The following is a 9,509-nucleotide window of genomic DNA, read 5'->3' as shown; positions in this document are numbered from 1 at the left end:
AATTTTTAAAAATTGTATATAGTGGTTTTGCCTAATTGATGGGCAATAGGTTACCAATATCTACATCCAATAATTGTTACTACTTTCTTGAGATAAGAAGAATTTTATGAGAATTTTATGCATCTGTTCAAGCATTGTAATTAATCCTTGATGAAAATAGGTTTGAACAGAAAAGCATGCAGTTGCATTAAAAGTATTGAATCAAGAGTGACCAACTTGAAATCCTGGGTTTGTTATTTATTCCTTCTTTGGCTTTGGGTAGGATTACATGCAGAAAATGCACCTGAGACACAATACATACAGTGAGTTTTCAGTGTGAGTTTTTAGTGCTTTGGGCTTAGAAGAAGCATGTGATGATGTTAAAGCACCTAAAAGTTCATCCAGTGACCATAATGAACAAAGAATATTCACACTTGATTTGTCAAGGAGACAGGTCCTTTCTCTAAGAAAGTCAGAGTGGAAAAATCATCATTTGCAACTATAGCTTTAGTGACTTTAGTATTAGAAAAATATCCAGCTCTCCTCTAAAAACTTCTGGATAAGTGTGATTCCACAGTGCAAGTAAGATTAAGAGCCAAGTCCTAATAGCAACAACTGCCTCTGCTATGGAAACAGATTTACTTTGTTCAGTTCTTTGGATTATATGAATTTGGAGAGTATCATTAGGGATTATAGATTCACAGTTTGAAAGGATATTTTATAGACATAGATATAGATTCATACATATATGCATACACATATGTATGCATATATATATATATAAACATATATATATATATCATTCTACAGACAAGGAACTTGAATCCCAGAAGACTCATGCCATTTCTTTAAGATCACAATGCAGTAAGAATCAGGATTGCATTTAATTCCCACTGATTCAAAACACAGAAAGCATTCTTTCCCACTGTACCATGCTAGAAACAATAATCTTGAGAAGGTGAAAACAGAATTATTTTGAGCATTTTAGGAAATAAGTAATAATAATTTTTATATTTCCAGCTTAAAATTTTTATATTGCTGCTTACATGTTGTCTGTTCTTTTATACTATTAGCTACTTGAGAGCAAAAACATTTTAGCTCTCTATCCATCTGTCCATCCATCCATCTATCCATCTATCCATCTGTCCATCTATCCATCTATCCATCTATCTATATTTCTATCTACCTATCTAAACCATCTATTTATTTAGCTTTTTTGAGGGGTTAACTATGCCTTCTTGCTGCTAAACCTGTCTTTAGGAGTCATTGAGATCTTGTACAGTGTTCATTCCACATCACAATCCTTCAAATACTATCATGTGACTCCTATGTTTTCTCTTTTCCTGGTCACTTATCCTAGTCCTTTCAGTATATCCTAATATGTATTGCTTCTCAGTCATTTCACCAACTATTATCTTCTCTTCTGGACTAGATTCAGTTGCTTAGTATCTTTTTGAAGATGTGACTATAAGAAGTATAATCAGGACTCCAGATTTGGTCTAAACAGATTAATATGGCAGGACTATTATCATCACCATGCCTATATTATAATTAAAATATTGAATTATCTTTGGAGTCTATGTTCCCCTAAAACCATAGTTGAATAATACGTTTTTGTATGCATAAATTACTCATTGAAGAAATATAACTGGCATAAGGCACTGAAGGTATTCCCTCAAGAGAATGATCTGGGGTGCAGACTCTGGATTTTATTTGAATGTACACCTGCAATAGAGGAGCCTCTACAGGGAACATATGAGAATTCAAAGTTTGCCCTTCATAGCACATCTCAGTCTTTATCTAATGAATGCAGAGGTTCATTTAATTAGAGTTATTGATGAAGTAGAGGAAGATTCATCTTCAATAAAGAATCACATGATAGACATAAATATTTAACTCACATCAGAATGAATCAAGTCCTATTTAGAAAAAAAAAACAAGTCCTTAGGAATTATTTGTTTTTACTAATGTAGCGTCACAGCTCATAGAATGAGAGATGAGAGAAGGGTGCTAGGTGAACTTAGATTCAGTGAATGCCAGTTCAAGCATTTTTTTGAGGGGAGTGGGAGAGTTGCCTTTTTTTGGATCTTGCATATCCTAGACCATGGAGAGAGCTAATGTTAGGAAAGAGGTCACATAGGTGACCTGGAAGTTCTTTGATGTATATCTTGTTGATGGAATTTCTTTTGTAATTTTGTTAAAAAAAAGAAATTGTTCTAATGTAACTGGTCCTTGACAAACACAATTATACTTGATCATTAGCAAATGAATGAAAAAATATTCATTATTTGCCCAACAATGTGCTATATTCTAGGACTACCAACAAAAAATTAAGATAATCCCTCTCTCAAGGCCTTCACATTCTAATAGTACTAGATAAGACATATAGGAGATTCCAGGAGAAAATCTTATTCCAAGACAGTTATCTTTTGTGTTAATAATAATAATAATAATGATAGCCAACATTTATACAGCACTACAATTTGTAAAGCTTTTTATATCTGTGTTTAGGTTTAGCACCTTATTTAGTATGACAATTACATGTAATACATAAAAATAATAGGATAAACTATGCAATATATTGTTGGAATCTTTACAAATTCTTAAGTCATTAGAGTTGATAGAGATAATAATTATCTAATTTAGCATGGTTCAGGATCACTGATCTGATCTTACAAGGAGATGTTTTGAGCCAGAACCTAAAACAAGGTACTAAGTAGAACTAATTGATACAATGCTTGTGTTCACACCTTTACTCATTGGAGTTCACATGTTTGGGAGATTTCAGGGTTTAGTCTGAGATATCCAAATTCACACCTCCCTTGAAGCTCTTAGGGCCAGAGATTACTATGGGAGAAAACCACAATCCCACTCTCTGATATATAAGAAGAAAGCAGAGACCCAGTTAGGGGAGGTCTGCTGAATTAGAGTGAGAGGGGAGCCAGTCAAGAGAGTTACTTGGGAACACTGACTGGGGTCGGAGAGGAGCACTCTGGGAGGAAACCCACAATCCCTCTCTCTGTGGCAAGAGAGTTTCATTCCATTTTCCACTTGGCTGGCTGGAGGCTGAAGAAAGCAGAGGCAGAAGCCAAGGACAATCTGCAAGAGCTCTTGGAACCAAGCAGAGAGATAGGCCTCAACTAAGTGGGCTATTTTGGAAGGAGAAAATAAACATTTGCATTTTTACCAGTTGGCTGCATTTTGGGTGATTATTACTCTTAACCGAAACTAAGGCTGCCTCCAGAAAACCTCCCTGAGAAACCTTCTCTCAGAGAGAACTATTGTTGTTTTAAAGAAGAACAAGAACTCCAACAATATATAGTAAGTAATATAATAATATAATATATGCAAGAATAAGAAGTTTAGTTGTTATCGCCATTTTACAGATAGGAAAATTGAGAAACAGAAGTGATATGACTTGACTAAGATAACACACCTAGTAAATATTTCAAGTCTTCCTGACTCCAGAGTTACTTCTTTATCCATTATATCAACTCAATGTCTCTTTGGATTAAAACCCATAATTATGTATTCAAATGATTCACTATGGAATATGAACTCCTAGAAGATAACTTTACTAGCTTCCTCTACTGTATAAGACTGATCTCACTTTTTTATGACATAAGAATATATATATATATATATATATATATATATATGTATGAAAGTATAGATACACACATATATACATATACTGTATATCACATATATTTTTCGCCAAAGATAAGAATACATGTATTTCCCCCCAAAGAATAGTGATTCCTTCAAACAATAGCTAATTACATATTTATATATTATATTTAAAGTGTTCACAATTTATATCACTTTAAAAATCTAAAAACAGTTGTAAGATAATGATATATTGACTGGAAAAAAAAATCCAAAGAAAACAGGATGCCAAAAAAGTCCCAGAATGTAGAGGGCCAGGATTGAATAAATCCATATACAGGAAGAGTCTGGTCAAGGAATACTTGAGACCTACTCTCTGTAAAGGCGTGCAGTGTAAAATATTCTTCACTGTCTTTCCTGACAGTGATGAGAGACATGCTAGAGATAAATTTATGGCATCTTGGTGGGTGATGCATGTAATTGAAACAAGGCATCACAAACTATTCAAATTATGACTTTGTTAGATAAGTAGTTTGTTACTGCTAATTGCTATGGTCTATGACTATTAGATGAGTATTCTGCTACTACTAATTGCTCCAATTTATAATTTTGCTAGATAAGTAGATTATTATTGCTAGTTACTGTTTAATGTTAATGTCAAACTGGAAATAATGTATACTCACCATGGAATGTACACTAAGTATCCTGAAAAAGTTTAATATTATTGCAATATTAGTTTAGAGAGCATATAAACATTGGCTCTCAGATATAAACAGACTGACAGAATCCTACCTGGCTTATGGAAATTCATAACCAAACTCTTTCCATTCATTGGAGCTGGATTCCAACAGTTGGCCCCCAAATAGTGAAAATGAAAGCCTCAGCAGAGGAGAGCAACCTTTTGGTGAGTACAAGGATTAAAAAAAAAGGTAAGAAAGAGGTGACAGTAGTTTATCAGCAGGTTAACATGAAGATTAAGATATAATATATGAGATATAAGATTAAAATATAAGAAATAAGATTGATTCTTCTCCAGCTGATATCACTATAGTGCACATATTCAATTGGAATAGGGCAAAATCAATCAGATGGCAAGGACAGAAGGACTTTCTAGAAAAAAAAAATAATACAAGGACCCAATGAGACCTTTGCTGACTTTGTCAGTCACTTAAGGGCAATTTAGCATTCTAGCAATGATGGGGAGGCAGCTCAAATTTTATTGAGATAACTTGCCGTTGAAAATGCTAATAAAATGTTAATAAATCTTTGACTTTATGTCCAAAAAGGAGAAAGGGCAGACACTGGGCTTCTGAATGTTGCTCTCAAAATGACAAGGAAGGTCATCTGATATTGGGAAACTATTCCCAAGTTCAGCTGTCGCCCTGTCAAACAATGAAAGATGCACTTTTTCCTTATTCCCCCTCAAACGGTGCCTATATCCAGTACCTTAAATCAGACTTATTTATAGTACAAGATTTAATGCATACTACCCTGGGAAGCGCTGGGCTTTATTTGTCCTCCTCTGTCACACTGAATTACTGGCAATATGGGAATATGTTCTCTCTCCATTGGAGTCCTCTTCCTTCTGGTCTCATTTTATGAAATAATTCACAATCATTGCCAAGGTTTATGGTTGTGCCTGGAGTAATGGATTCTGATTTTTTTAGGGGAAATATGTAATTTTGCTATGCCACTCCTTATCAGGAGAGAATAAGAGTCACTAATAATATCTTATAAAAGAATATTTAAAAAATGGAGTAGTAAATGTTCCGGGACTATAGGAGAAGAGGCATTCTGGATACAACCAATAACTGATTCTAGGCCAATTTAAAAATGGAAATTAGAAGAGATAATCAATTACTCTAATAATTATCAAAAATTATTGGGGTATTTAATTAGATATTAATTGGATATTTGAATTTGTGAATGCATGAACTGACAAAATAATTCAAAATTTTATGAGGAGTTTCTAATCCCAATTCAAAAAGAAGTCTGACTAAGGAAGCTGAGGATTAGCTGCAAGCAGTAAATGGTATTTACAGGTACCACTAATAAATAATTAGCCTCTTTATATATTTAATTTTTTGCTAAATATGTTTTTAACAGCCCATTTGAATCTACATAGAATGAGCTATATGCAATTATTACTGTATTGTATACTACATACCAAAAAACTCTTAATATTTTTCCAGAAAGCAAATATGTTATTTATGTGGTTAATAGTATAGAAACAACCTCTGTCCTGGATCCTCTGCTGATTAAATGAGATTCTTTTAACATTAATTATTTCTAGTGTTTGAAAGAATGGTTTATGTTCACACAATGTTAATAATTTAGTAGTTGTTTTTATTTTTCAAGTTTATGGATTTCGGCAATGACGGGACACGCCTTTTCCATGTCATTTTTGTTTGTGCCTGTCTGTGTCTCTGTGTAGCATGTATGTTTCAGGTTTGTTCTGTAAGCTAGATTTTGTTATCTGGAAACATTTCTTAATATTTGACTCCCACCTTAAAAAGGGGAAAAAGATTGACTTTTTGTTGTGGATCCAGTTCTGGTTAAGCTAGGGGTTACAGAAATAAAGTTAGCTAATTAAAATTATGGAATTGCTAAAATAATATCTTAGCAGATTCTTAAGATTTTGAAAAAAAATGATCAAGAAGTTTGGCAGTCATTCTAAGATTGAAAAAAAAGTTAGGTAAATAACAACTTTTTTCTTTCTGCTCAATTGGGCAAGCACCCCAGAAGGTATTAAGGAACTCTTTCCACAATCCTGCTCACTCAGCATGCTCCACTCCTCGGAGTCCTGAGTGCATCTCAGTTGTGGCTTTGCTAACATGATCCATATAATCCAAATCCCTCTGCTTGCTAACTCCTCTCATATCAGATACAATAAGGAAAAGAGAATGCTCAAGAACTTTAAGGAAACTCAAATTCCACCTCACCTGTAGAAATGGGGGAAGCAGCAATAGCCATAGGGATCCCAAACAACTCTGCCCAAATACCTCCCCAAGCTAGCTTGGAAGAGTGGGGATGGAGGGGGGGTGGAGTGGTGGTCAGGTCCCATAGTCAGCATTCTCTGAGCCCTGGCACCTGAAACTACCATCAAAGGAAAATATTGATACCAATTGACCCTAGCCTTCAGTAGTTTTCTCCAGCAATTGCCTGGGAAAAATCTGGGTACCCCGGATTCACCTAGCATGGCAGTGTGATGTGAGAAAACCAGTCAGCCTCTGTTTTTGGTAAAACCCACATTGTCTGTTTCAGCTAGAGAAATGTATCAGTTATGTAATTTATGGCAAGTTATTTTATATCTACCCAGTTTTCTGATTCGAAAAGAGAAACAATAATAATTATTATTATTGTGAAGATTACATGATTGCAAAAATGCTTAGCATAAAACAAATGTTACATGGATATCAGCTTCTTTTTGGATATAATTACTTCATATTTGATAACTTTTCATTTAGATTTAACCATCATACAATGCTAATGTTGAGATAAATGATGTGTGTGTGTGTGTATAAACTAAATTAAGCAATTTCAACTAAATAAGATCTCCCCAGGACTAGAAGGATAGTGTGCAGAAGAAATACAGTCTCTCTGTCTTTCTTCCCTCTTCCCTCTTTCCCTAACTGCAGCAGGAATACACTGATGAAGGGGTGAGAAGGAGAGAAAGATAATATACCTAGTACAGTGAAATTTGTTATTTGAGATATGATAGTTTTAAAGGAACTCTAATCAAAGCTCATTAAAGGGATATGCAAATTGTAATCTATTTGCATTGACTGTGTTAATTTAAGAGTTTGAGGGTTAGAGAACTTTAAGAAAACAGAAAAGCAGTTCACTGATACTTTAATTAACTCTGGCAACAAATAATCTGCTTTTGACTTTTGACTTATCAAGAGTCAGGCTTCTGAGGGCCCAATCCATAAAAACTGGCACTTTAACCCTTTTATGTTCATAGAAGAGAATTTATTTGTGTGAATTAGCAAGTATACAAATGGCATATCAGTTTGGAACATTTTATTCATATTTAGGCAATCTCATAAACTAAAGTTAAGTGAATTTTAAAATCTGTTCTGTCTCAATTAAAAAAAAATTGTCTTGTTTGGTTATCAAACTATGCAAAGGTATCTTAAAGAAGGGAAAGGGACCTGTATGTGCCAAAATGTTTGTAGCAGCCTTTTTCGTAGAGTGGCAAGAAACTGGAAACTGAATGAATGCCCATTGGTTGGAGAATGGCTGAATAAGTTATGGTTTATGAATGTAATGGAATATTATTGTTCTATAAGAAATGATAAGCACGATGATTTCAAAGAGGCCTGGAGAGACTTACATAAATTGATACTATGTGAAATGAGAAGAACCAACAGATCATTATACATAGCAACAATAAGACTATACAATAATCAGTTCTGATGGACATCACTCTTTTCAACAATGAAATGATTCAGACCTGTTATAATGATCTTGTGATGATGAGAGCCATCTACACACAGAGAAAGGACTGTGGGAACTGAGTGTGGATCATAACATAGCATTTCACTCTTTTTGTTTTGGTTTGCTTGAATTTTATTTTATTTTTTAACTATTTGATCTGATTTTTCTTGTGCAGCAAAATATTTGTATAAATATGTATGCCTACTTTGGATTTAACATATATTTTTACCATATTTAATATATGTTGGATTACATGCCATTTAGGGGAGGGACTGAACAAAAGGGATGAGGTGAAAGTCTTATCACTTCCCTTCAAATTTGAGGGTATGCAGCATCTTTTTCTCTCTTCACAGAATTGGGGGAGATATCAAACAACATAGCCCACAAAAACAATAAGAATGGTTGGGGTGGGCAATAGCAAGACCAGGCCCTTCCCTATGGTCTCTGTCAAGTCCCCTTAATTTGTAAGCTTACCAGTTTTCTTGAAACCATCAGGGTAAGCAAGATTATCAACTCTGAGAAATGAACCTATTTAGTATATGCAGTTTCTAAACAAGGAATATGTTCATATAAGCTTATTTAATGATTAATCCTTTGTACCAGAATGAGTTTAAATATAAAAAATAAATTAAACAAAATCTCCTATGTGTTTAAGTCTTGGTAAACTTTTTTTTTTTGCTGAGGTAATTGGGGTTAAGTGACTTCCCAGGGTCACACAGCTAGGAATTGTTAAGTGTCTGAGATCAGATTTGAACTCAGATCCTCCTGACTTCAGGATTGGTGCTCTATCCACTGCACCAATTGGCTGCCTCTCTGTTAAACTTAAAAAATAATAATTTATCTAGTCTTAAACTGCAATTAGTAGAATTTGCTATTAGAGATAAAATCTCTTGGAACTGTAACTGACATTCTTTAGAGTTTTAAATTTGATTGCCTGATCATTGTCAGTAATGAAATGCCATAAGCTACTCAGAGAAATGTGACTAGCACAACATAAAGGAGCTAGTGGTGGTTGAAAATAAGGAGATGAGGTTGTTGACAATTCACCAGAGCTGTTTATTGAGAGAATTCTTGCTGTGTTAAACCGTAGGTTTATTATGAAAAGCATTGTTCTGTGACCAACACTGGTTCCTGTTTTCTCTAATCTGATTCTTTGAAGCATGTTGTTAGTTTCTGGAGACTCAATCTTGTGTAAAGTTCACAATGTCCCAGTAAATGTGCCAAGACCTTATGTTTTCTCATGATTTCAAGCTTAAATAACTCTTGATTTATCTTAGGAGGAAGGGCACATCCCAGTTATAGAAGTCTAGCTTCCTGTGAGCACTTTACATTGCATTGTTACAGGTGGAAGGCTATATCTGGATAAGAGTTGGGAGGACAACTTTGATCTCCACTCAAGGTGAGAGCGTTTTGACTCAGTTTCCCCATTTTGCATCCTTAAAGAATCCACCTGATTATTCCTGAGTCTGGCTATAAGATGG

The sequence above is a fragment of the Antechinus flavipes genome, chromosome 5, assembly GCF_016432865.1.
Source record: "Antechinus flavipes isolate AdamAnt ecotype Samford, QLD, Australia chromosome 5, AdamAnt_v2, whole genome shotgun sequence".
In the NCBI taxonomy this organism is placed as follows: Eukaryota; Metazoa; Chordata; class Mammalia; order Dasyuromorphia; family Dasyuridae; genus Antechinus; species Antechinus flavipes.
Note: the sequence above shows the minus strand (reverse complement) of the source record.